Source organism: Cloeon dipterum, chromosome 4 (assembly GCF_949628265.1).
Source record: "Cloeon dipterum chromosome 4, ieCloDipt1.1, whole genome shotgun sequence".
NCBI classification, from domain to species: Eukaryota; Metazoa; Arthropoda; class Insecta; order Ephemeroptera; family Baetidae; genus Cloeon; species Cloeon dipterum.
The window spans coordinates 23,427,401-23,453,393 of record NC_088789.1 but is presented as its reverse complement, the minus strand read 5'-3'; the positions used below and the strand labels follow the sequence as shown (position 1 = coordinate 23,453,393).

Below are 25,993 nucleotides of genomic sequence, written 5' to 3'. Positions count from 1 at the left end.
CTTGTTAATTTGTCCTGTGTTGAAACACATTTTGGTGACGGAACGCCTGCAGGTTGCCGCATTATGCACCTTGTTCCACAGTGGCGGCGGGCGCGTTGCATAACCTGCTTTTACTCTCAGCACGCCTGACAAAAGGCCATTTTTCCAGGCTGCGCCCGCGCGGCTGGCTTGAGTGAAATTTATCCATCGAGAGAGTGGAGGAGGTGGTGCGCGGCCGAGGGCAATATAAATTCAAATTCAATGTTGTTAGGGGCTTAAGCAAGGCAAGGCGCGGCTGATAGATGTGCGCACCTAAACATCTTAACGTCAAAACATCTCCGCCTTGCGAAGAAAAAATATTATATTGATGGCTGCGAGCACGAGCTTCTCTTCGACCAGCGGGGGATTATATTATTTTTACTCCCCGACAGTTATGTGGCTTTGAATCGAAAAATGAATTATCCCGAAAGGAGGGCGCGCGCAACGCACTGCACTGCCTTCCAACCCGCGCGCGCTCGTGAGAGGGTGGAATGACGATTATTACTCCCGAAGGACTCCAATGCAAATGTGGCGCAGCGCGATCTATTTGAATTACCGCATTCAAATTTCAAATGTATGCCTCGAGGTTAGAAATTTGTAAGTGAGCCAAATTGGTTCCCGATTTTAATGAATCTGTGCCATATGAGGGTTGAAAAATGTTTTAAATTAAATTATTAATAATACATTAGTTTTAAAATACATAATATATATTTATGCACGCTCTACTTTTCTTTAAAGAACATTATAGTAACATAAAATTAAATTATATTTGACAATTTCTATATTTTCATAGTTCAATATTTATGACTTTTCATTAAATATGTTTTTTGGCTATGTTATTGCATCATTTTAAAATATAAAAAAGTATTTAAAATTGGATTATTCAACATACTTTGGAAGATTAACATTAATTTTATTAATCCAAGTACTTCAACTGGAAGCTGGTAATAAAAATTATACTGTAACGTTGCAAAGAAAAAAATCTGCAGAAATTTGTTGTTACTGCAACACTGCACACTGAGAGAGACTTTGAAGTTGAAGGCCACTGACTAATCATTGAAATCTAAGCAACTCTAACAGAAAGCTTAAAATAATTTCTCTGCGACAAATTCTTTAACGTTGTTAAGTTTCTGGTGGTAAAGTAAAATTAATCATTTCTTTTAACGCAGACGCTCCTATATGTTTCGTTCAGTTGGCATTGAGACCTTGTGTAGAGATGTATTATTATTTTGTTCATCAAATATTTATTTAGACTTTAATCAGGGTTTCTCGCAGAGGGGGCCAGATGTGCGATAAAAATTGGTTCCCACTGCGCAGATTCAAGATGGTGTCTGAATATGGGAAGCAAAAAGCTCTCTTTGGATCGCCGTACGAGTGTCAAGAGTTTGTTTTTACGAACCAAAAGATACAATTAGTACAAGTGATGTAAATTATGCCACAATATTGACCAAAACTTTGTTCTTTTAGCGCATTTTCACGTGACCATTTTTTTCGCGCCATACTCCACCAGCCCAAGTGTTTTCCTTTTTCATTTGTTAAAGGATTATTTAGTTTTTAAAATTGCTCCTCTTTTTTGGTGCAAAAAATTAGAAATCTCGAAATCTAAAGCTTGCTGAAAATAAAAATTGTATCATAATTAAAAAACAACAACATAGAACAAGATTTGGGAATTGTATGAGCTATTGTAGATTTCAGTTCTGTCCGTGGTGGCTGAAGCAATTAAGCGGAATAAGCTGCATCGCGACAAAGGCCGGTTAATCGATTTAGCAGGTGCCCATGCCATCACGGCCGAGAGCGGGATGAATTGCAAATTAACCGGCAGACTGCTTCACTTTTGTGCGCGGCGCCGACTGAATTTTATTGGACACGAAGCAGGCAAACGAAATTCCCGCTTAACTAGATAGTTTGCAATGTTAATAGGCCTCAATTCATATATATTTATTCAGTTAAGCCCTCGCTCGTCGCCAATTCAGCGTGTAGCTAGATAGGGGCAAATTCAGTGAGTGTGTGTGTGGATATTTAACAACGTCACATCGCGTCGCGCGCCCTCTAATTGCGCCAGACAAGCAGTGATGCAATAAAGTACACGTGCATAAATGCGCGGGCGCGCGCGCGCGTCCCAACTAATAAATTAACTCGGTCTGCCTTGGTGAACAAGTTAATTAACTCTCTATCCAATATTGCGCGCCTATTTACATACACCCGGGCTGCTGGCTGTATGCATGCGCGCACCGGCTTGCTGAAACAATGCAGCAAGACGCCCTGCCACAGGCCATGATAATATTATCTCGTTTCACAGTCAATATTGTCGAAGGGTTAGGGTACTAATCTCAGGTCCGAAAGATTGTTACTGGGCATAGTTTTATTTTTTTCCTTCAAGACCGAGTTAATTTTATTTTTACTTTTGAAAAAATTGGCATTTCTAGCTAAAAAAAGGTTGGCATAAAAATAATTGACTATAAATAAATGTTTTATAGAGGATTGGTACCGCAAAATCATGGAAAATCCATATTGCCAATGCATGAAATTCGTTTATTAGGATTCAGTTGAAGCCAAAATTGACCTAAGTAGCAGCGTGAATTTTTGGGAAATGTGGCTCCAAAGTTAGCATGCTTTTCAAATGATGAGGACTGTCTCCTTTATTCGAAATCCTATTTTATTTTACAACAAAGAGCTTGCCTAAAAAATTTCATACGCAGTTGGACAGATCTCGACGAGAGGAAGCGAAATCTGCAAAGTAAAAGTGGTCAAGCGCTGTAAATTTTGGAGAAAATTTGAATTTTACTGTGGCAAGGTCCTTTTTTGATTATTGCAAGTCGTAGAATAAATTGTTTATCGATCATCTGCCTAATGCATTCAACAATTCAAATAATTTTCAATTAACGCCCTGTATCGATCCACTTTAATTATTACAGAAATTAGGCTCAACCTGAATTTGAACTGATTATAATATAATTAATCTCAAAATATTAATTAAACAAAATTTTGCACCGTGGGAATCCTGCATGGAGGGGATCTATTAACTTTTTCTGATGAACTATGAATGATCTGCCTCTGGATTAAATAAATACGTTCAAAAATATTATGACAAATGAAAATTCTTAAATCTACTCGTTACTGAATAAATTTTAGAAATTAAATAATTCTTTAATAAATAAATTGAAATATAAATATATACATTAAAAATAAAGCAAAAGTTTATTTTTTTGATTAAAATATTATAAACAAAAAACATATACATTTTTTATTTTAAATAATAAATAAGTTTTTTGTTTCTGTAAATATTTGTTTTTTAATTGTGTTATGTTTCCTTAACTCATTAAACTCATGTTTACTGCCTAAAACCTTAGTTCGTATTTCACACCGCTGCTTTTTAGACAAAGTATGGCACCCCCCATTGTCAGCGTGCTCATCTCGTGTAATTGGCCGATAAAGTCATTTTGGAGACGCGAACATTCGGCAGTTAATCAGGACGAAATGCGATTTGCCGGCAGAGCGCCGGGGGCGCTCGCTGCAGAATCTGCGCCTTTTCTTCCCTCTCTTGCTGCTGTTTCCATTTGCGTCGTGATTTGAAAAGTTTCGTCGTCGAAATCCGCTTCGCTCGGCGACTTTGAGACGCGCGCGCTGGGATTTGATGCATACAGATGGGATTGTCTTACGTGGAAAATGAGAATGTGTGAGTTGTTTGATTTACTCGAACTCGCGTGTCTGTGATGTGTAACTGAGAGGGGGGATCCATCCGGGATACAGCGTCACTCGCTATTTGTTAGAGTGTATTTTCTTATCAAAAAACATCGCTTCTGACACGGGGGATGAACGCGGGAGGATCCACTTGCGCCGCAGCCTGCCCTCCGCCCAGCCAAATCCCTGGGAAATTCGACGCGGCTGCGGAAAATGGACAAAAATCGCTCGGTAATCGTGTGAGCGGCCGTTCTCCTCACCGCAAATCGAGAATTACGAGCGGTCGCGATTCTCCTGCCCGGCCTCGCCTCGCAAATAGAGCGGCATCACGCTCTCGCGGGAAAATATCTTTTCCTCTCGCTGATCCGAATATGCATTTCTATTTGCCAGGCAGGAAAGCAATAAAACAAAGAGCAGAGTTGAGTTACCCAGGGTAAGAGGCTTATCACGGCAGATGGAATATGCTATTCCGGTATATATGCCGTTGCTGCTCCAGTACAACTCAAAGTTATGATTTTTGCCTCTAAAATGCAATATTTGGTGTGGAGGAAGCGCAGTCAACAACCAGGATAAGCTCTCACGACCATTCTACAATCCTTTATTAGGGTTCTGGCATTTGAGACGATCGACTGTTTGTTTTTACAAACTGTGCAATTCGTCCTGGTCCCGGCAAAATTGCGTAACTTTCAACAACCAAACGCGAATTTCCTTGTTGCAAGAAAAGGTCAACAATCAATTCGACAATGAAAATTTGGGTGTTTGTTGAACGTTGCGCAATTTTGCCGGGACCAGGACGAATTCAAATACTTTTGTCTTAATCATCACCATAAAATTACCTAAAAAAATACTCACTCAAAATCGTTTTTTTCTGGTTTAAAAAAAACAGTTTATCATAAGATTTTTTAATGTTCGCTACTTTTTGCACTTCTAAGTTCTTATTATAATAATTTATTGTCAATTATGGATTCTAAGCCACTTAGTTACTAAATGAAAAATTAATTAAATCAGTTTTTAGCAATCTAACAGTCTTCATAATATTCTCTATTAATTTTAATATAACTCACAAATTTCCACAATCATATCTTATATTTCAACAGGGAAAATTACCTGAATTAACCTTTTGGGGATTATTATTTTTAATTTACATATAAAAACTTCTATTTTACAAAAAATTAGGATCCAAAAAGAATATTTTAACACAAAAATTTCTTAAATATCGCTTGTTTTGATTTTGAACAAAGTTATATTTTTCATATTATTTTTAACGTTGAAAATGACGTTTTTAGATGTTCATCGTTTTTCCCAAAGCTTTCAAGCTTGATATTTTTTATTTTTGCGTATTCATAACAGCTAATTAGGACATTTGAATCTCTTTTAGGAAGGTCTTGAAAATTTAGTTCTCATAAATGTCTAAAATGAGATGTTTTTTAATGTCTAAAATTGTGATAAATACTAACAATGTGGTCAATTTTGCTGGATTTGTTCCTCTTCTGATATTTTATCCTACACTTTTCGGTAATGTGTCGCAGGTCTTAAGAACAAAAAATAAATGAAATAAGATCTAACGTCTATAAAAAAACCAGACGAACAACTGTGTTAACCCTCGGAAAATAAAACGTGTTAAACCTTTTAAATTGGCTTCAAACCCGTCTAAACGGATTTAAATAATGTCTAAAATGTCGTCTTCCAAACCAATCTATAATCAGTAGCTCCAGCCTTATACTTCGTACTGCGGGAAAAATTAGTGTTTTGGTTGAAAATGAAAGCTGTGTTAATATTTGTTTTGTAATTAATGGGACCTAAATAGAGATGGATAGGAGCAATATAAAACACGGATAGTTAGATGGTAATCAATTTCAATATAAATTACAGCAAATGGTTTCCGGAATTTTATAAAATAAATTGTAATAATTAAATCAAATATTAAATTTAATCTTTCACATTTTTTAATTTAAAGTGTAAATAATTTTAAAAAGCAAGAAAACAAAATATTTTAATGTTATTTGCATATGCAATACATTTATTTATTAAAATATTACAAAACTACAGTATAAAATGTTGAAAATGTTTTGTGTACAATATTTAGTTTTAGATTTTTGTTTTCTTTACTACAATTCAACCACCATAGAATATTATGAAGCAAAGAAGACAAAGTGTAGTGAAGACCCTCACAATTGAAAAATCCTGTCTTGCGGTGTAATAGAGTTGTAAAAGGCTTTATGTCCTCTGCTTTGAGTTAAGCAAGGAGACGTCTGTGCGGCGAGTTTGGCGACAAAATTACAGTCGGGCGGCACTGCAGTTGTTTTAATTTATTCGCAAATCGAATCACATCCCTCTGCAGCGGCAACAGCAGCAAGGAAGGAAGGCGAGGAGGCAACGAGCGAAACCAGTTTCCATGACAACTCGCAGCGATAATGAAATTGTCTTTTAACTCGCGTGCGCTTTCAAAGAGACGCCGAGATGAAGAAAATCAAGTTGTTGTTTCTCTCACACTAACTTCCCGCTTCAATTTAATCTTCTCCGCTGTACTCTCATTTTCTTATTCAATCTCATCAACACAACCGCTAGCTGTTGAGAGAAGAAAGAGAATTGCGCCGTCTGCTGTACCGCTGATGCTGCTGCCGGGGAGCTCTCTCTCCATCTTTCCCTCCGCACCAGCAGCAGCGGCAGACGGATGTGATTTGCTCCGAGAGAGAGAAAGAGCCGAGATTGCCTCAGGTCTCCAGCCAAAAAGAATAATTTACAATCCCAGAGGATTGTTTGCCGTAATTGGCCAACTCAATAGCAGGGTGCGGCGTCGCAACTCGCAGGAGAAGTGTAAAGGACAGATTTGGCTCACACTCTCTGCCCTGTGGATTCCAATTTCAGACGACAATGATATTTAGGAGAATGAACGGAGTATCTCAAAACTAACTTTATGAGTGAGAAAATTGTAATTTCTTTTTCGATAAGTCAGTGAACGTTCTCAACAAATATAATCATTCCATCTAATAATTAAAATAACGAACTTCATCCTCGTTGTTTGAAAAGTTTCTCCTTTAATTTTTCATTACTACAGGTTTCGGCATCACAGTAAAGCCCTTAATTTCAAGGAAAAAACACCAGCCAACAACAGAAAGAAAGATTAAAGAAGGAAGTTTTTAAGCAACGAGGATGAAGTCTGTTTTAATTAATTATAATATGGAACTACCAACCTCGGCTGTCGACATTTTAATTCTTATGACTATTGTTTAAATTTAATCAGAAATAAATTACACAATTTTTGTCAATCTGGAACCTAAATTAGAGACCAAACTTCTCGCAATTGATTTGCACATATAAAATACAGTGTAAGAAAAAAACAAAATGAATATTATTTAAAAAGCTTTCAAATAAGGTATCGACAGGTGATTTTACCGTCCATATGCAATTTCGGGCAATCCTCAGTCTCCTTTCAATTTCAATTCAACTCTTCTATGACATATCTGGATTGAAAAATAATTTTAATAAGAAATTTACCCAAAAATATTGAGCGAACAAAACTTTAAATTTGAATCATTTTATTGCGATTTTAGTAGATCTTAAAAAACGAACAATTAAAATCGTTTTTGCATTGTTGGCTTTGAAACGAAGAAGAGGTTCATTGAGCTTTTTAATTTAGCATCAGTTCATATCTACAATGTGCAATAACCAAACTGTAGGAACAAGTAACAATTGAATTTCTCGTTTTGTCGAATTCTTCAAAAAATTAATATCATTTTGTCAATGATATTTTTCTCTCCATTTCCAAATCAATCGCGTTTTCAAAAGGTAGACAAAGCTCGCCGCTTGGTTAGAATTTATGCAACATTTTCATATTTTTTGGAAGTTTGAACAGGCAAACTTTACCTTTTTATATCAATTTTTAGAGAGTACAAGAATTTTCCGTATTTTTCCGTACAGATCCCCTTTAATCACCATTGACATTTTCAGTTCCCTTGAGAGTTGAAAGTAGTGTTCATTTCAAATGTAATTAGCAGGAAAGCGAGTTGAAGCGGCCGCATTTCGCAATCAGAGACTGATGAAGGGGGTAAGGTAAGCGGCGCGCGGCGCGGCGCGGCGCAGAGGTGAGGGGCACACATACAACAGTCTCTCTATTGTGTTACGGCAAATTAGCTCATATTCTGGGCGGCATAAACCCTTTGCAAGTGGAAAATGACGTGCCTCAAGCAGCAGCAGCGGCGGCGGCGGCGGCGGTAGCGGTGGCGGCGGCGGCGGCACACACGGCTGACTCTATACACTTGCCGGTGGCTCGGATTTCAACTCCACTTTGTCAGAATAACGCTTAATCGCGTTAAGCCGCACTAGCTGTAATATTATTGCATCTCACGATTGAATTAAGGCATGAGGCAATAAAGCAGCAGCCGGGCAAATTGCGTTACAGCTGCTAACTAGGTTTTGCTTATTACGAAGGTGTGTTCTATCGCTCTCTCCTTTGTGCGCGTCTCGCAGACACTTTGCGAATGAACTCGCTTGAGCCGCGCTCGTGTATGCACTGAATAGATACGCTGCACATTGCAAAATTCATTCAAGAAATTAAAATTTGACGAACAATTTATAAAGATTTTAAAACTAAAAATTCCCAAGATGAAAGGATAATTTTCCATTTGCTTGTACGGTTGGGACAATAAATTAGAAAAAATTTGTCAGGAGAACAATCACAGAATCAAATGGAGCACTAGCTTTTATTTAGCAAATTCCCGCAACGTGCTCCAGCGAAAACAGGAAAAATTAAAATATTTTTAGCAATTTAAATATGTAAAAAAACAATTAAGTATAATAACATAAAGTATTTTTATATAGTAAACATAAAAGAATAACTTATTATTCATCATTTTATAAACTATTTAACAAGTTTTTATTGTAAAATTTAATTAAATTTTTTTTAATAAAAATTTTTAATTGTAATTAAATGTTAATTTTTATATTCATGGTTGGCGTTATAATTATTATTTATCACAATATACATTTATAATTAATGTATAAAGATTGAGCTCTTCACATAATGAAAGTATATATTTTCATGTAAATACATAATTCCTGCAAATGGTTAATGATGAAATATTTATTAAACACCAAAAGGTGTACAACAGACATAAAATACTGAGTAATTAAATCACATATCAATGCTCGTTTTTGCTTTGGCGGCTTGGTACAACGTCAGATTGTTCTTAACACATTCAAAAAAATGGTAAAAGTTAATTTGTTTAATATCACAGAATTTGCACTCGCAGTCCTCACTCGCGCAGGTTAATATGATTGTTATTGTAAAACGAGTAAACATAATTAATGACTTACTTTAACTGACAATACTTAGATATAGGTGTTGCGATATGATTCGAATGACACTAATGTGTTCCTCGCTAGAAATAATGAAGCATAAAAAAATCCTTCTGAATTTATATTGGTTGAAAGAAAAGTGAAGAGCGAGCAGACGATTGAGATCGCACTATATATATGCTCCTCCTTCCACGGCGGCTGCGAGAAATTTCCAATCCATGTTGATGTTGTGACAAATTTAATGAAAAAAAAGATATTAATCTTCCTGTGCTGATTTGATGGCGATGTATATAGATAAGCCTAATATAACTAAATTTTTCTATAACTTTAATTTGTTACCTGACAAAAATCATAATCAGGGGTTGCTTTTATGAAAAACAAAAATTTTGTTTGAATGTCACTAAATAAAATGCTCACAAATCTCCTTTTCAGGCTTTATTATTAATTTGTATAATATCTAGTCTTTTATTTAAATAAAAAAACCCTTGTATAATTTTTGCTAGTGATTTTAAATTCAAACATTATTTGTATAATTTTAAATTAACCATTGACAAGATTTTACTACCAATTTAACCAAATAAAACAGCAAAGGAATCGAAAAAGGGTGTAATAAACCTCTTTAAAAGTTTTTTAAGTGCAGTTTCTGAATGAATTATTGGTAAAATTAAATGCCAAACAATAGTTGGGAAAATAACTGAATTTGTAATATTGCTGTTTCTTTTTTTAACGAAAACCCCGAGAGAAAATGCTTCGATTCCTGCAAAAACCCTGATGTTATATAGCTTTCCACAGCAACCATATTTAAAAATTAATAACAAGTAAATTAAAAGTATGAATCGCCAATATTGATGTGAAACAAATCAGTTTGCACGTGTGCGTCGATGAGTTTGTGCTGGCAAGTGGAACAAATAATAAAAAAGCAAAACAAAGCGCAGAGAGAGCGACAGAGAAAACAACAAAGCGCGAGGGTGAAAGAGCGGCGGCGATCGTCCCTCCCCCGTCGGCGGCGGCCGCGAGTAATGTCATTGTTGCACGGGTGTTGTCGATTGCGCGCACCACCATGATTGCACCACTTGAGGCCGAGAGTGTGCGAATCGGCGCGGCGCTGGCCACGCCTCCGCGCCTGACGTCGGCATTGGCGGCGGCTGCGCGCTGGCGGCGGCGCCGCGGCCGCCCCCGGCGCCGTGGCCGGCCTCGGGTGCCACATGATCGCCGCCGCTCGTCGCCTCCGCCAGTCGACACGGGCCGCTCCGCTCGCCCGCCGCCGCCGCTGAAGTTGGCCCCGTCGCCGCCGTGGAGCTGAACAACCCGTCGTCGGCCGCCAGCGCCGTCGCCGCACCACCGCCGCCCACAATTCTGCAGACTCAGTCCCCGACGCCCTCCGCAGCCGCCGCCGCCGCCGCCCCCGGCTCGGAGGCCAGCAATCCGCTCTGGTGGCCGCCGCCATCCAGGTACAACAGCATCTTCATCCCCCTGCCGACTTCGCAAAGCGCCAAGGTAGGACAGTCATAATTTTTCCTTCTTCTAATTCAGGTCTTTACCTTGACCTACACCAAGACAAAAAATATTTTTGCCGCGGAAATTTTAATTGCGGAACGTTCGGTTCAACTTTGATGCTTGCTTAAATTTATAACAAAAGTGTCAAATTATAGTTCACTGCGTGGTTACAAATTTATTACAAAGATTGTAAAGTTTTATATCGCAACATTATATTTTTTACTCTAAAAATCACAATTTTTTAAAATTAAAATGTTCTTCCTATTTTTTTGCACTTCAATATTGTGATATCCAGTCTAAAAAACTCATTTATTTAACGCGCCCTTATATTAATCAGATAAAGAGTTCAAAATTAATTTTCACCGTGTGTTAGCTGAAAAATTGATTGTTAAATATTTTTCACGTTTTGAAAAATAGTAGAAATTGGTTTTGTTGATCAAACACAGTCCTCACTTACGTAATAGAGGGATTGACAATCTCTTTTATAAAATACAAATCGTGAAAATACTTCTTAGAACACGTGTCGTGTGTTTTAGAAGAGAACAAATTAAATTATTGGTAATCAATTTTGTTCTCATTTTACTCTACATATTTTGACAGCAAATAAATATTCTTTAAAAAGTAATTTGATCATGACGATCAACTTTTGAGTCAGGTAAATTAATATTAGTTTATCTATCGTCATATGAACGCGATACTCTATTTATATTTTAGTCGTTGAGTTAAAATAATTAAATGACAACTAGCAAAAAATATAACAAATAATGTTTCAAAATTATTTGAAGAGATTCTATTATTTAAAACTTTTCGTGTGAAAATTTAAAATGAATTTAATCTAATTATAAATGAAGTATGTTTGTTTCTTGAATATACGTTAATTTATATGCATGTCTATTCTGTAAAACTATTTTTCATGAACAATAAAAATTAAACAGATATACCTCATAACAAAATTACTTCCACAAGTAATAATCAGAAATAATGTATACAGGGGCATTTATTCAATTCAACTACATAAATCTAGAAACTTCAATCGGGGATTTGCTTCTAAGTTTACTATGTCGTTGATTCTTGGACCAAAAGATTAGATTTCCAGGTAAATACGGTTATTTTAAGATATTATCCATACTTTTAGTTGAAGAAATTGATACAGGGCAACAAATTAATTTGGCAACAGTTAGCAGTTGGTTTGAAAAATAATCTCTTCAATATTAGGACCGAGTTAAATTTCAAAATTTGCCAAGTTTCTCGTACTATTAAAGAGGGTTGACTCTGGAAAGTCCTTGTTGCCAATGCATGAACTCATCCCTTAGGATTCAGTTGATCTGTAAATTTTTTAGAAAAGTGGCTGCAAAGTTAGCATGATTTTCAAATGGTGAGGACTGTGTTCTTATTTGATATCCTATTTTTTACCAAAAGAGTTTCCCAAAAAGATTTCGTACGCTGTTGGACAGATCACGACGAGAGGAATCAAAATCTATCAAGAAAATGTGGTCAAGCGCTGTAAATTTTGGACAAAATTCTCAGAAATAATTACTGTAGTAAAGTCTTGATTTAATATTGAAAATTGTGGAACAACTTGTTTCTCGAGCACCTGCTTATTGCATCCAACAATTCAACTGATTTTCAATTGTCACCCTATTTTTCAATTTCCTTTGTTGCAATGTATCTAACAACGCACAAATTATGAGGTAAGATTTCCTTTCATCAAAATAAATCCTGATTTCCAATAAGGCGAAAGGGCTCACCGCTTGATTAGCATGCAAACTTTGGAGCCAAACGAATTAAATGATCAGAATGATGATTGGCATTTTTATCCAGTGTAACTCGATCAAACAGCCGTGCGAGACGCTCTGATTGATAATTGAACGCACCCTTGGCGATTAATGAGAACGCAGAGAGCGCGTGCATTAATATAATTGCCGCGGCGGTGGTTGGTGAACAAGTCAAGTGACTAATTCACACTGATCGACTACTGCCCGTTTTATGAAGTGACAAAAGCGTCTCTCTGTTCTTTATGTATCAATTAGGAGCGTATTATGATGTGAGGGCACATAATTTTAGTGAGCTTTTTATTACATTAGCGGTACCCCCATGACAATCATCAGTCACCCGCGCGCCAGCGGCTGTCATTCTTCCCGAGAGCGGCCCAAACTGAATCGAGGCACTTAAAAATGTTATTGTGTCTTGTTCTCCGATCGACGACAACGTTGTGAAGATATTGAATTATGCGTCCGTCTCGACAAAAGAGACGCAGGAATTGCTTTGACCTTTTATTGCAGTGAATGGAGTTTCAAATTTTTGTGGAACCAAAATTTAAAGCTAAATGCAGTTTTTGATTTACAAATTTGTTTGTAAAATAATGTTTAACTTAAAAAACATTTGTATTATTTATTTTTAAATATCAACGGTTAAAACACTATTAAGCTAAAATAATAAAATATTTTTTTATTCAATTATGTTTTAAAAAATTATTTTCTTAAAATATTTATAATTTGAAACGATTTTTATTTAATAGTTTAAACTTAATTATTACTTTTTATATATATTTTTATACCATAATGCTATAACTAATATAGATATAAATTTTATTTTAGCTAGGTCCTCCAAAAGATTAAATTATTTATATTTCAAATTAATAGTAAGTTTTGGAGCTCAGGTAGAATTTTGATAACAATCATTTAGTATTTCAGCCGTAAAATAAAGAAATCCCCCTTCGGAACCTCTTGCAGATGGTCACGTTGTGTGTCGTGGCAATAATTAATTTCTTTCTTGCAAAAAGACCTTCGTAAGGACATTACGGTTGGCCTTTCTGCTTCTCGCGGACGGGCGGAGCCGCCGCCGCCGCCGCAGCGCCGCAGCGCCGCAGTTGCAGACTTATAATAATCATAATGCCTCCAATCGTCTGCGTCTTGATCGAATTTGCCACCACTTAACCCTTTAGCCTTCGTCATGTGTCGGTTGCGTGACGTATTTGGGTCTAGGTGATACACAAAAGTCGTCATTTGATTATTTTATTGTTGTTGCGTCTGCGATGACGCTGGATTAGATTAACTTCGTTAACCCCGCGCCTAACCCTACTCGTATCAAGAGGACAATATATATTTAATACCAATTTGGTTAATTTCTCCGACTAATAGAAGCACTTTGTAGCTAATCAAGAGATTATAGATTGGCTAAAGACGGTTTCCAAACAGGAACATGGACTTTAGAGAAAATTCAATGCAAAATCACTAAAATAAACAAATGATTTGGAAATTTTTTTACAAGAAAAGTTAGTTAGCATTTTCTGTCTTATGGTAAACGTGATTCATTTCATGAAAAATGATAATAATAAAAAAACACCGATCATAATTCTTACACCGTTGATTAGACATCAATGAGAGGAAATTCAATCAGCCATAATCATCAGGGTCCATCTTGTCGTTCCCTTACCCTTTTTTCGGAGGGAAAAATTCGGAGGGGAAAATTAGGGTATTTATTTTAAATTACCAAATCAAATTGAGTCTATAACTCACTCAGAGGTGATAGAAAATTATAAACTGAGATTTTTGTATGTCAAAACATGGAAACCTTGAAGAGTGGAGGTTAACTATGTACGTAAAATGACAGTTTAATAGCTCAAAATTAGATACTAATCAATTAAAATTTAATCAAAAGGCACTAAGAAATTCATTGAATGATTGATGTTGTAAAAATTTAATTTAAGGATGGTTGATTCAGCAAAACCATAGAAAAATTCTTGCAGTCAATGCTTAAAATAATTCCAGAGAATTCCATTGAACCCAAAATAGGCTGTGAATTTTTAGAAAAGTTTCTGCTACCATGATTTTCAAATGGTGAGGACTGTCTCCCTACTTGAAATTTTATTTCATTCCACAACAAAAACATTTCCCAGAAGGTTTCATGCATGGTTTGATAAATTTCGATAAGAGAAATCGAAATATGCAATGATATGTGGTCAAAAGTGGTGTCCATGTGGAGAAAATGGGTTCAAACAAACACATTTTTAAAATGAACGATCAATTTTGCAATATTCTCATTATCTCAAGTCAATGTTACAAGTTATGTGTGATTGTTGCGCTGCTGCGAGATGGAATTAATGCAAAGAGTGCAGTGAGAAATTATTCCAATGGGCACTTCCTCATTTTGAAGCCGGGTAAAATGCAAATTTCAATCAAGAAGGTGACACCAATCAGGGCAAATTACGCAATCAAAATGCAAGACGCGGCTGAATTCGGCAAATAAATCAATTAGGCTCGCGCTGAATTGCAAATTTCCTCTCTCTCATTGCGGCTAAATTGATTAAAACAAGGGAGCCTATAGCACTGCTGCGATGCCGTTTGCTCTACTTGATGCAATTACAGGCCGGTGAAAAATAAATCCCTAGCTGGTAAAAAGGTCAAAGCTAATGGGTCACATCCTGACTGCATACGCGCGCAAATAACGAGCAGGGGAACACTTGAGAGAGAGAGTCGGTTGGTTGGTGCGCGCCACGCCAGGCCTCGCCGCTGACTGTAAAATTGATTATTTTTCAGATGGTGTGTCCGGTCGAACCCTCTCGTCGTCGTCGTGAGTCGTCTCATCCTCACTTCAGCCCGTCCGTGATTGAATTTAACTGGCTTAATTGACTTATGTTATACGGCGTCGCCCCCCGGGGGTGCATGCTCTTGATTTAGCCACAGGCCGCGCACCACTCGATCCGATCGGCGAACGAGGAAAAATCCCTCCGTCGCTCAAGGAGCAATTTTATTGTTTGTTCAGTGGCTGCCAGCGGGGTGACTCCGCTGCTTTGTGTCCCACTCTGCGCGCGATTGTCCGCCAGATTGATTTGAGTGACAACGCGCATCGTCTACTTGGATAATTCGTCCTTGCTACCAGCAATATTTTTAAAAGACTGGTGTCCTTTTTAACAAACAATTATTTAAAGTTAGCTTGAAATGCTGGAATTTTCCCCTGGGACATTATTGTTTTTTTCTAGAAATAATTTATAAAAAACTGTTCTTATATGTTTGCAATAAATTTTCCTGTATTAAATGTTTCATATAATTTTTGACTAGACCAATTTAAATTAAAATCGATGTTTTTATGTAAATGTACACCATTCCTTCCTTGTTATTCAAGAGTACGTCAGTGACAATCTGCGTTGATGGAACGGCATTAGACGAAATTGATAGATTGTGTGAAAAATGAATCTTTATTAAACTATTTAAGGTAGTTTTGTCAATTAAATCCTTTTTCAAATTTAACGACTGTCGTTATTTTAGTAATTTATATATTAGTATTTTATCAAAACTTTTAGATTTTTTGAAATTTTAATTTAAAAATTTCATAACATTAGGAAAAATATTTTACCTACCAAAATTGAGTCCATCCAATCGATAAAAATATGAAGTCATCAACCCATATTAGAAAACAATAGAAATGTAGTCTATTTTTTACATCGGTGTTTCCTGCTAAAATATTCGTGGTCAAAAAGTGCACTATTTATAAATATGTGACTTTTAATGCGAATAAATATTATTTGGATCGAAATTTGTGCTAAATGAATTGTTGCAGTGTTTTTCCTGGACTACGCTGAGCTTGACACAATTATTGAGATTTCCATGAAACGTTATTTAAAAAAAACTGATTTTAAATGTTTTGGGATGTTATTAATTGTGAACATGGTCTATTACTTTACAAAAATCATGGCTTTGCAAAATAAATTTAAGGTTTCATGAGTTATGCACAATATGCACAATCAATCTTGGTTAAAGACAAATAAACAAAAGAACATGTAATAATTTATATACTGGTAACGCATGTAATTCGTGCTGATCTCACTAGTAATGAACAAGGTTCGCCAATTTTGCAATGCGCAAAAATGCACCACTGGTTTTTTGCGCAAAACACCGGCTGGAAAAACCCACCAGTTTTGGGTTTTTCCGCATTTTTCCGAATTTAACCCGAAAATAGTCAATTTTCGCTCCAAAAGAGTCTGAAATTTCAGAAAATTACGTTGAGAGTTAAAATTTTCAGTCTCTTGGTGGAACCAGTGGCTCTAATACTGATTTTGCTGAATTTGAAAAACCCCTTCTTTTGGTCACACATAATGAATTTTTTTTATTTTCCATAAGAATACATGTGTTTCGGTAAAATGCGCAAAATTGCGGAAAACCCTCCAAAAAGCCAGTTTTTTTGCAATGCAGTGGGTTTTTCTGGATAAATGAGGGGTTTTGCTGGTCCTGGTAATGAAGAACGTAAATTTAATTTCTATTAAAAAATAATGGTTGAGGTTTTAATTTATCTCAATTCAAAAAATAAATGTAAATAAACTATAAATATTAAAATGTAGATATTAACGTTAAATTTAAAAAATAATAAAAGTTACTACAAATTAAAATTAATATTAACTCTAAATGTATACATCTTTTGATAAATAGAAATTTTAACCTAATTTGTGCTATTAACCAAAATAAAAATAAAAAGTATACATGTACACAAATACAATAAACTTAACTATTATTTTTTCTTATTAATCATAACTATTTGCAACAATAATTATTCGTCCTTAACGATCACACGCACGTCCAACGTGGTGAATCAAGATGTACAGCGCGAATTAGTGCCGTGAGAGGAGGAGAGGTGGTTAACCCAATCAATTGCCGGCCGAGAAGGACGCGACTGTATCCATAATTGATAAAATGAAATAGCCGCGAGAGCAGCCGTTTAATGCAAACAGCCCTGAACTCTGGTGCGGCGAAATGAGGTCGCAAAAACGACAAATAAACTAATAAAGCCGGACGTGCAGCGTAAAAATAAATAATGTATTCGTCGACCTCATCCAATGCGCGCTATGTGCGCTTGCAAATAAATCAATTCACACGTGCGCGCGGCTTTGCAAATCAGCATTCGCGCGCGGCGCACGCAATGAAGATGAATCTCGGCGAGTGGTGTCCAGGATCAGCGTGATTTGCTAGCCTGCCCCCAAGACAATTGTTTTATAGTTGTCTGGTTCGATCAGGTTTTAATCAAGATATTGTCTCAATACTGTTCTGGGTGATTAAACTAAAATAGCTGCTTCGGAATAGAGTCATCAACTTGTGATAAAGTTGCTGTTATTTAACGAGAGAAAATTCAAACAAAAACGATAACGTTTTAAATAAATTTAATACGTCAGTTGTATGAGCCCTTAGTGTTCAAAGCCGCCAACAGATGGCGCCACCGTATACTTTAGTAACAATTTAATTTTAAGGCACTTCCGCTGTGATTTCAGATTCAATCCTGCTACTGTGCATTCTCCACTCATTTTGCTATCATTTAACGCACTGAAAACCGAAATCAGCAGAGCCATTCGCCGTAGAAACATTGGAAAAGATTTTATATTTAAAAAAAAATTCTCATGATTCTACGGCGATTGGCTAAACAAATTTTGGTTTCCAGCACGTCAAAAGATAGCAAAATAAGTGAAAAATGCACAGTAGCAGGGTTGAGTCTGAAATCGCAGCGGAAATGCCTTAAAATTAAATTTATTACTAAGTTATAAAGTGGCGCCATCTGTTGGTAGCTTCGAGCACTAAGGGTTTATGCAACTGGTGTATTGGTTATATGTAAAATTTGGCGCGGTCATCCTGTTTTTAATTGGGAGCCAACAATTATTGGTGGTTGGCATTATTGTAATTTTGCATAATTGTTTAACAGCAGAAAGACGATTTTAAAATAATAATTCAGTTTTCACCCGTCATCCACTCGGTGCTGACGTGGGTCGTTTAATGGTGCAGAACCCGATTCAAAAGGGTGAGTCCAACCATCAGTGAGCACAATAATTTGTCATTCATTATAGTAAAATTATTTCAGTTCTGGTATTTAATTAGTGTCCCATCGGATTGAAACTCTAAAAAATAAACATCAAGTAATTTTAATTTATCGGTCTTCATAATTTTAACCATTCATCCCCCAAATTTAATTTTTCAAGTCATACGTATTAAGAGCAATAAATAAGACAATTGCGGGATAACTAGCATCGTGAGAGATCAGGTAATCCCAATTTGAACAAATTATAGCAATAAATAAATATAAATCATCATTAAATCCCCTTTTTATTTTCGGCATAAAATAACATTGAACAAAAAAGTTTAAATTTAATGTACAACAAAACATAACAAAATAATTTTATAGTTGCATTTAAAAGAAGATCAATTAAGGTCAACAATTGAAAATTATTTGAATGTTCCGTGGCAATCGATAGTTGGTCTAATTATTAGTTATATACCTAACAATTTTTATTACTTGTGCGAAAAATCAATAGAGGACCTTGTCACAGTTAACATTAAAAATTATCTAAAATTTACAACACTTGACCATATTTTCTTGGCCAATTTCGATTCCTCTCGTCAAGATCTCTCCAACAATGTTTCACATTTTTATTTAGAAATAAAATACGATTAAAGGTAGGGAGACGGGAGTTTGTTAGTCTGTCGCTAGGAAAACTGTATGCATTTAGGGGGTGAAGTTTTGTGCTTGTACGTACAGCTTGTCTCTGGAGCAACATGTGTCGCCACACGAACGAAATTCGTCTCTGGCTGCACCCCATTAAGTACACAAATAATCAATTAGTGCGTCGAGCGGCCTAAATAGCATAGTGATTGGCTTTGCGGTCGGCGATTTTGTAAAGAGCTTGCCAGCCAGCCCCGTGAGTGAGTGAGAGAGTGTGTGTGCATCTCGGCAGGGCGCACAGCAGTTTGTCAATCCACTCTGGGAAGCGTCAAAGCGTGATAACGAGCTGCAAATACACGAACACACATATACAAACTGGCTGTGCATCATAATTCCCTCTCATTAGGCACGTAACAGCTGTGAGTTGAGAGCAAATCCCGCTGTGAGACAACTTTGCAGGCCGATCCAATTACCCGGCAGTTTTCCGCTGCGATGAGCCAGCCAGCCGCGCCGTGATTTGCATCCGAGGGCGCACGCTGCGCGACAGGAAAAAGCCGCTTTTGTCCGCGAAACACACTTTTTGTGCGTGCAATATAAATTTCAAATTTCATGGTCACGCCGTGATTGGCGTTGAGCGAGACTGCATGGTACGTGGTTTACTTTAGTAAAATAAATGTTGCCACCGATCTTTAAAGCAGTGAATGCTGACAATCTGTCATTAAAATATCAAACAAAAGACAGTTTAAGAACCAAATAATAAAGCTGTAGGAATTATTTTAATCCAGAGGCAATTCAAGAAGATCGGTAACAGATTGCACTCGTTTCTGGTCAGAATTCACAAAAACCCGAATTTTTCCGGACAACCCCAGTGCATTGTAAACAAAAAGTATGTATTTATTTGCGTTTTTTGTGCATTTTTTTAAGCAAATGAAGATTAAAAAATCTCATGATTAATGACCAACGGTAGGATTTTTAACAAAATCATTAATCAAAATAAAAAGACCGAAAATTTAAACACTCATCATGATGTTCCAAAATTTCAGATTTTTTGGCGCAAAATATGACCGTTTCGGGGTTAAAATTACTAAAAATGCGGAAAACTCCAAAACTGTTTTTGAGCTGAATTTTTGCGCGAAAAAACAGTGGCGCATTTTTGCGCATGGCAAGATTGGCGAACCCTGTTCCTGGTCACAATCGTAGACGACTAAATAGTGTATATTTGAACGAAATAAATTTTTAAAATGGTTTGGCTCCACATTTAGATAGTCTTGAAAACAATTTGATAGTTCTTTTCACAATTTCCGAGGCTAAAAAATTATTTACAAGGATTTAGCGCATAAAAGACATATTTCGAGGCCGTAATCAAATATTTTCGCAAGTGAATTTAATTTTTTTTTGTCACAGAAATGCAGCAAAAAGAGAAAAAATCGCCCAAAACGTTTCCAATATCACTTTGAGTCAGCAGCAATTATGACTTCAATCTGGTCAACAGAATCAAAATAATGGACTTTTAAATATTTAAGGAAAAAGATTTAATGCATTGTCAAATTTTAAACGCTCTCAATTTAATTTTTATCTCAATAGAAATTAACAAAAAAAGAAACGACACATAAAGATATAAAAATTTATCGTTTCACAATAAGTATGGCTTTGAATTTGAACTTCGTTGGCATCAGTTTAGGCAGAAAGCGAATATTTACTCGTCCGGGCTATCTGATTACGAGACCAGAATTCATCGGCTGATCATCAAAACGGAACTAACCCGAAAATGAAGCCGAAATTCTGACAAAACTCGGGTCAAAAATTAAGTTGGGGTGGTGCGCGCGCGGTAAAGGCGCCAACTGGGCTGCCACATCAAAAGAGTGTAATGAAAATTATTATCTTTTCCTCTGGTGCGCGGGCGAAATGAAATTACGGCATCGGCTCCTTTTTTGCACTGTGCAGCAGAGAAGTACATAATTTTAATCATCCGCTCTCTTTGTTAACCGCATTGCAGATTAAATTCTCCATTGCGCCACGAGCGAGAGAGAGAGAGAGAGAGAGAGAGAGAGCGAGAGAGGGAAGCAGAAAAATGTAAATTTCGAGAGCGAAGCCACTTTATTAAGCGAATATAATAATTATTTGAGCAGCGCGAGTGAACATATGAGAGCGAGCTTACCTCTCTCTCTCTCTCTAATTGGTCCAAGCACTCTTTCATCATCGCCGCCGCCGCCACCGCCGCGCTATTAGCATATTATATGCGAGCAACGTAGCCGCAGGTTAACCCCCGCCCCCTTGATTTCTCGATCCACCCCTCTCGAATGTATCAAATGCACCCCCGCAGGCGCGATTTCCACTTTCTTCTCGTCAGTCTGTTATTTCACAAACGCTTCGTTGTGTTTAACGCTGCCGCATGCTGCGTGCTGCCTTCATTAGATCCGTGTTCGTGCTGAGAGCGACGAGGGATGGAGGGATGGAGGGTTCGGTTGATTTACAATTTGTGACATTTGATAGCTGCGAGAATTGCGTTTTTTTATTATTTCATTCGTTCTTCTTTTTTTAGCCATGCGAGTATGATCAAATGAAGAACTAATGCGATTTGTTTCGTTCTTTTGACAATTTAGGAGATTATCTGGCGGCCGAAATTGAATTTCAGTCGCATTTGCCAGGGTAATTACCGAGTAATCAACAGTGCTACGCACGTCCAGGGCCAAAAGAGAAAATTTTTTAATATCAAAACTGACGTTTTGGGCAGGGAAAATTGCCACAATTTTATTTATTGATTTTTTTCAACAAAAATTTGGAATCGGAGGGTTTTAAGGTGCTGACAAGAGAATTACTGTTCATTTCATAGCTTTCCGCTGTCATTTTGGATTTTATCCTGCCACTGGTTATTCAAGACAAATGAGACTCAAAAATTAATATCTCTATGTATTTTATGTATTTGCTGAATCCAATACTAAACCGGAAACAATTTTTTCGAATATTGCGAGTGAAGCAAACTTGTTGAATATAATATTATATCACTAGAAAACAGCAATCTATATAGATCAAGTACTCATCAGAGAGTAACTATGTGTTAATTAGTTGTATAAAAAACCCTTCAAGTTTAGTTTAAATTCTGCCACAAAATTCACTTTGATAAACAACTAAAATATTCAAATGACTTATTTTAATTACAAATCTAAATTAATCATATTTAATTTTATTGGTATTAATAAAAAAATATTATTTCTACATAAAAGAAATTTTTTATTTAACATATATATGGGTCATCCCTTGAAAGAATTATTCTTGTATCACTTTAACTGCATAAATCACACATCCGTTGATTTTAATAAATTATAAGCTTAAAATTATCTTCGCTACAAATAAAAAATATAAATAAGTACTGATGATTTAATGAAGCTTCATGCAAGGTTGTGTGGGTTTTGTGTTGAAATTAAAATTAGCTTCCTCGGTTAATCTCGAATTATCCTCAGCGTTCAGACAGGACATGAATTGAAGCTACGACCAGCTGCTAAGACAAGAGTTAATTATAGGAAATATCCGAAAAATGACAGCTCTATTTACACTGGAGAACTGCTTTTCATTTAATTTATGAATAAAAAATTATATTTTCTTCGATAGGAACACAGCTCATATGCCAACTAACATTTTTTACACAAATAATAATTAAACTGAATACTCTCAAAACTATTTTTTATCTTACAATTAATTTTGAAAAAAGTGCCAAAGAACACCCTAATTGAGTATGATCACAGTACCTAGTCAAATGCTTTGAAATAATTATATTTCAGACCCTTATTAAGTTGGTGTTTGTCAATTGCTTCCGCTATTATGTAAGAGAGACTACATATTTATTTTAATTCCAAATTTATTTAACTTTTTGCAAATATGACGCACATAACTTAGTAAAATGATAATTTTAAAGAATACAAATCTGCATTGATGAATCTGATACAAAGTATTTAATTAGAACAGAAATCTAATTTTAATTTGGTTTGTTCGGCTTACACGTGCAAAAATTTGCACTGTTGCATGGATTATCTGAGGATTAAAACGGCCAAAAGTATGATTCAAGTATCCAAAAATTACATTTTAGTCCCATGACGATTGAAAGCAAAATAGTCCACTGTCTAAAATTCCCAGCCTCAGATACATATTTTTTTTTAATTTTAATATCCTCTTGGCGAGCCCTAGTTTATATGAAGCAATTTTCTTGGAAATTAATTATTTAGCACATTAGTCAGCATCTTGTAACGAGTTTTGTTTTCATTAATTAAGTTCTTGAAACAGCAGCAGCAACATGTGTGGCAACAGACAAATGAATCCCACACGCCTCGCCTGTCAATGACCAGCTCTACCACAGAGAAGTGTGCATTTCACTCGACGTCCGTTGCGGCAGCAACGGCGGCAATAATGTTTCATTAATTGACCCTTTAACCAAGTGTAATTTGCAATTTAACGGCGTAATTCTGATAAATAAGGCTGAAGCAGCTGCCTTCAAGAGGCAAAATTATGAGCACTGCACGCGAGTGACGTCACTTGACGCGACACTTGAAATCCCTCACCATGTAGATTGGACGCGGCCATACGGGTCACGTGCCAATTTTTTGCACTTGATCCTAATCTAATTCAATCAGCGGACGCCTCTGGCGAAACACCATCCCGCTCGCGCAAATAAAACCATAATCTCGCCAGTGCAGAATTGGCCCAAGAATTTCCGGCCCCGCATCGAGGAAAGGCCAGTTTATCCAATTACCCAGCCGGCCAACTCAGAAGTGGATGCAAACAACCTTTTTGGCTTTTGCCTGCCTCGTCTACGCTGACTCAACAACAACTGTTTACCAAATTTTTAATTGATTTGATTTTCTGATTTTAAAATTGAATTAAACCAATTTAAGTTCATATTTAAGGGCATATTCAATAAAAAAAATGATCAAAATGTTCTTGAATTTACTTAGTTCAATTTTTCTGTTTAAATAGTCTTATAAAAGACTAGATTGTTTCTTCTTGTATCATAATTTAATTTATATTTACACTCTGGTCCAATCCACATGTAACTAAAATTAGACATAATCTTAGTCATACAGTGGGCTTAAAATTTTCATTCATAATCTCAATTCCTATAATTTGCCGTATCTAGTCAGAATCTTAGAGGAATCCGTAGTTAATTTTAAAAGCTAATTTTTTATTTAACTATTTTTACAACGGGTGTGATGAAATCTATGTTTCCAGCAAACTTTGAAATCACGTTTATGCTCAATTAAATTTTAGAATTAATAAATATTTCCATCTAGAACCTAATTAGCTTTAAATTTTAAGTACGGGCGAAAGCTACATTTTTTATAATCCACATGATTGAAAACCATTTTCAGTCTTTTTGCTTTTAGATTTGTAAAATTTACATCAGAGATCGTGCGCAGAGGAAATTAACCTCTAAGTTAAAATTTAAAAGAAATTTTTTGTATAATCTATATTTAAAAATCGCAATAAAAAATAGGTTCCGACAAACCAGAGGTAAATGAAAATATAGTTAAATTAAAGCTAAGATAATGTAAGTTTTTTAAATAAATAGAAAACCCCAAAATCAAGAATAAGTGGGAAAAAGTGAACGTACAGCTCCCAGCAGCACCAGCCTACAACTCCCCTAGAAATTGTACTGATTTTATAATTAAAAAAACACGAGGAAAAAATCCTCCTATTTTGAAAACTACCTAGCTGCATACTCTCTCCTTTTCTAATCACGCAGAAAAACAAAAACTCCGAATGAGATGTAATTTAAATTAAATTTTTGCAGCACATCATAATTACTATTTAAACTTTTTGCTGCCTAGATAAAAATTGGAGAGAGAGAGAGAGAAACACCATTTTTGTTATTCTCTGAAAAACTCCTTGCATTTAAATGTACAAAATCACTTAGTTTATCGTAATTTACAAATTAAAAAAATTACTTAATTGTTTTTCATTTAGCAGTAATTGCTTAAGAGTTATTGCAGACAAAATAATTAGTTTGATAATCAAATTGTAAACACCGTATGTGATTGCATGGTGTTCCAGTTAAAATTACGGGCACTCTAAACTACTGATAAAATCGCGAGCAACCATATAAATTTCCCAACGCTAACCATTATCAATCATCACAGGTATATTTTTCACAGAAAAAGGGGAACCGGTTTGAAAAATCGTGGGAAAGCGTTGCGTCGAATGACGTAGATACGAGCGCACGGCCGGAAGTAAATCTTTCGCAATACGGAGCAACTTCCTTTTCGGAGGCTGTTTTGATTTCGCTAATTAAATTGAGGAAGGATGACGTTTAATTCGACCAACACACAGAGCGGCAACGACACGCGGCGCTAGATGATTACGGGCCATTTGTTATAACAGCACCACCCGCGCAGCTTCCATTTGTCAACGGCGAGAGAGCTGCGAATTAATGCCGCAACGCTCGAAACAGGTGATATACACTTTTTGCTATCAGCCCGCGCTGATATTCGATTAGGCCGAGCTGAAAAATAACCCGCCAGAGTGGATTCGATTTGCAGCGGATTGCCAAATTGCCATTAAAAATTGTATTATTCCGCCGCGACCAACTCTGTGCGCGTGTGTGTGGTAATTTTTATCCAATTTTCCTCTGGCACAGCGCGGTGAAGCCATTTTTTGTAAACTATTCGTGTTTGCAAACAGAATCGGTGATTCGAAAATGATGTAAAATTCAGAGGCAAAATTAAATTTAAAATATATTTATAATTACTGGGGAATGCAAATTTCAGACAGTTTCTTTATCTATTTAGAATGTTTAAAGCGGCGGACCAGCTATACAAATTTGAAAATTTTACATTAAAATATTTAACTCTTACTTTTATCAAATTTAGAGGCACCGCCTGCTTATGAGTTTATCCTAAATTATTTGCTTTGCTCTTTATGATTCTGGTCTCTAAAAGGTCAAAAAAATTTTAGTAACGAAAAACGAAACCATATATTTAATTAATATTTCCATCTCTTGGTAAAATTAAAACTATAAATAAGTCTTCCAAAGATTTTATACCAAAAAATAAACTAAAATTTGAACAACATTTGAAATAAAAATGTATGCCTT

General features: G+C 36.0%; 1 protein-coding gene across 2 annotated transcripts in view; it reads left to right on the top strand.

Moving 5' to 3' along the window:
• The first annotated feature begins 10,012 nt into the window (after positions 1-10,012).
• Drgx (Dorsal root ganglia homeobox) overlaps positions 10,013-25,993 on the top strand; it is a 56,215-nt gene continuing 40,234 nt past the window's right edge. Inside the window, exon 1 of one of the 2 annotated variants that reach the window (XM_065489872.1) lies at positions 10,013-10,494. The gene's annotated coding sequence lies outside the window, so the exon portion shown is untranslated. The remainder of the gene's footprint in view (positions 10,495-25,993) is intronic. The other variant, XM_065489870.1, reaches the window with a different exon arrangement.